Source organism: Durio zibethinus, unplaced genomic scaffold (assembly GCF_047325235.1).
Source record: "Durio zibethinus cultivar Kanyao isolate XHJ-2024 unplaced genomic scaffold, ASM4732523v1 HiC_scaffold_402, whole genome shotgun sequence".
Lineage (NCBI taxonomy): Eukaryota > Viridiplantae > Streptophyta > Magnoliopsida > Malvales > Malvaceae > Durio > Durio zibethinus.
This window is the reverse complement of record NW_028323025.1, coordinates 467,501-470,000: the sequence shown is the minus strand read 5'-3', so window position 1 is coordinate 470,000 and position 2,500 is coordinate 467,501.

Below are 2,500 nucleotides of genomic sequence, written 5' to 3'. Positions count from 1 at the left end.
GTGTGCCGATGGTGCTGGGGGCAAGCGCCCGCCCCAGGGCCCAGCGTGTGCCGATGGTGCTGGGGGCAAGCGCCCGCCCCAGGGCCCAGCGTGTGCCGATGGTTATCGGGGCAACCGGCCGCACCAAGGCCCAGGGTCTGCCGATGGTGCTCGAGGCAACCGCCCGCACCAAGGCTCAGCATGTGCCGATTGTGATCGAGGCAACAACCCACACCAGGGCCCAGCTTGTGCCGATGGCGGTCGAGGCAAGTGCCCGTACCGAAGGGCAGCCTATGCCGATGATGGTCGATGCATGTGCCATCACCATGCGCCATCATGTGCCATTGATGGTCGAGGCCTTGGCCGAAGTTCGATTTTGAGCCACGGTGCCCATGCTTGGCTCCAGCATGTGCTGGTGCCGCATTTTTTTCACTCGGGACAGCATCGCCGGAGCATCGCCGGAGCATCGCCGGAGTACCGCCGGAGAACCTGACCGGCGGCATTGGGGTTCCGGCGATTGGGAGGGGGGCCGGGGGGGTGTGCGCACATGATGTGCGATGGGTGCTGGTACTTGGCCTTGTGTTGGCCCCCTATCCCTCATCAAACCTCTGAGAATTCACACCCCCTTAAAGAGCATTTGAGATTTTACAGGTTTGCTACCAGTAGCCGTTAAAGTGTCTGAAATGGGGACACTTTTTTCAAACGGTCACAAAATCTTCTCTACTTCGAGTTTTTAGCTGAATTTTTTTGTGCATGCCAACAAAAATAGAAGGATCATGCCTACAAAATTTGGGGCCAAAAATCCTTATAAAAAAATTTTAAAAAATCCCGAACCGCAAAAAGTTTCGAAAATCATGAAAAATAGAAAACGAGTCATCTTCCAACGAAACTTCACGTGAAGGCTTAGGGGACCATTGTATGAATTTACAAGCCATAAAAATGGCATTGGCACGGCAGAAATTTGAAGATGTGCCTAAACCCACCAGGGCCCAGCGTGTGCCGATGGTGCTCGAGGCAACCGCCCGCACCAGGGCCCAGCGTGTGCCGATGGTGCTCGAGGCAAGCGCCCGCACCAGGGCCCAGCGTGTGCCGACGGTGGTCGAGGCAACCGCCCGCACCAGGGCCGATAGTGTGCCAATGGTGCTCGAGGCAACCTGTCGCACCAGGGCCCAGCGTGTGCCGATGGTGATCGAGGCAACCTGCCGCACCAGGGCCCAGCGTGTGCCGATGCTGGTCGAGGCAAGCGCCCGCACCAGCGCCCAGCGTGTGCCGATGGTGCTCGAGGCAACCGACCGCACCAGGGCCCAGCGTGTGCCGATGGTGCTCGAGGCAACCTGCCGCACCAGGGCCCAGCGTGTGCCGATGGCGCTCGAGGCAAGCTCCCGCACCAGGGCCCAGCGTGTGCCGATGGTGCTCGAGGCAACCTGCCACACCAGGGCCCAGCGTGTGCGGATGGTGCTCGAGGCAAGCGCCCGCACCAGGGCCCAGCGTGTGCCGATGGTGGTCGAGGCAACCGCCCGCACCAGGGCCCAGCGTGTGCCGATGGTGGTCGAGGCAACCTGCCGCACCAGGGCCCAGCGTGTGCCGATGGTGCTCGAGGCAACCGACCGCACCAGGGCCGAGCGTGTGCCGATGGTGGTCGAGGCAACCGACCGCACCAGGGCCGAGCGTGTGCCGATGGTGGTCGAGGCAAGCGCCCGCACCAGGGCCCAGCGTGTGCCGATGGTGGTCGAGGCTGCCGATGATGGTCGAGGCAACCTGCCGCACCAGGGCCCAGCGTGTGCCGATGGTGCTCGAGGCAACCGACCGCACCAGGGCCGAGCGTGTGCCGATGGTGCTCGAGGCAAGCGCCCGCACCAGGGCCCAGCGTGTGCCGATGGTGGTCGAGGCAACCTGCCGCACCAGGGCCCAGCGTGTGCCGATGGTGGTCGAGGCAAGCGCCCGCACCGGGGCCCAGCGTGTGCCGATGGTGGTCGAGGCAAGCGCCCGCACCGGGGCCCAGCGTGTGCCGATGGTGGTCGAGGCAACCGCCCGCACCAGGGCCCAGCGTGTGCCGATGGTGGTCGAGGCAACCTGCCGCACCAGGGCCCAGCGTGTGCCGATGGTGCTCGAGGCAACCGACCGCACCAGGGCGGAGCGTGTGCCGATGGTGGTCGAGGCAACCGCCCGCACCAGGGCCCAGCGTGTGCCGATGGTGGTCGAGGCTGCCGATGGTGGTCGAGGCAACCTGCCGCACCAGGGCCCAGCGTGTGCCGATGGTGGTCGAGGCAACCGACCGCACCAGGGCCGAGCGTGTGCCGATGGTGCTCGAGGCAAGCTGCCGCACCAGGGCCCAGCGTGTGCCGATGGTGGTCGAGGCAACCGCCCGCACCAGGGCCCAGCGTGTGCCGATGGTGATCGAGGCAACCGACCGCACCAGGGCCCAGCGTGTGCCGATGGTGCTCGAGGCAACCTGCCGCACCAGGGCGGAGCGTGTGCCGATGGTGGTCGAGGCAAGCGCCCGCACCAGGGCCCAGCGTGT